Source organism: Propithecus coquereli, unplaced genomic scaffold (genome assembly GCF_000956105.1).
Source record: "Propithecus coquereli isolate 6110/MARCELLA unplaced genomic scaffold, Pcoq_1.0 Scaffold279, whole genome shotgun sequence".
In the NCBI taxonomy this organism is placed as follows: Eukaryota; Metazoa; Chordata; class Mammalia; order Primates; family Indriidae; genus Propithecus; species Propithecus coquereli.
Genome location: NW_012148385.1, coordinates 349425 through 349790, shown reverse-complemented (window position 1 = coordinate 349790; position 366 = coordinate 349425).

Sequence of the window (366 nt, the reverse complement as noted above, 5' to 3'; positions counted from 1 at the left end):
TTTTCATACACTCGAATAAGTCTATGGAAACCCAGAAGACTTTAATGGTTATAATCGTTACAGAGGATCTTTTTGATTATACGGTTCCCTGTGGGACTTGCTAACATCATAGAATTTATAAATCGACTTATTAAATTTGGTAGGACAGGTCAATTTACTCATTTATTCATTTGGGGACATTTCAGTGGTCATTTTAAATATTTATGACTAAGCTAAGGTCCTTAAGACTGTACCTACATAATATGAATATTTTTAAGTAAAGATAATTTGACATAGGCCGGGCACGGTGGCTCATGCCTGTAATCCTAGCACTCTGGGAGGCCGAGGCGGGCGGATTGTTTGAGCTCAGGAGTTCGAGTCCAGCCT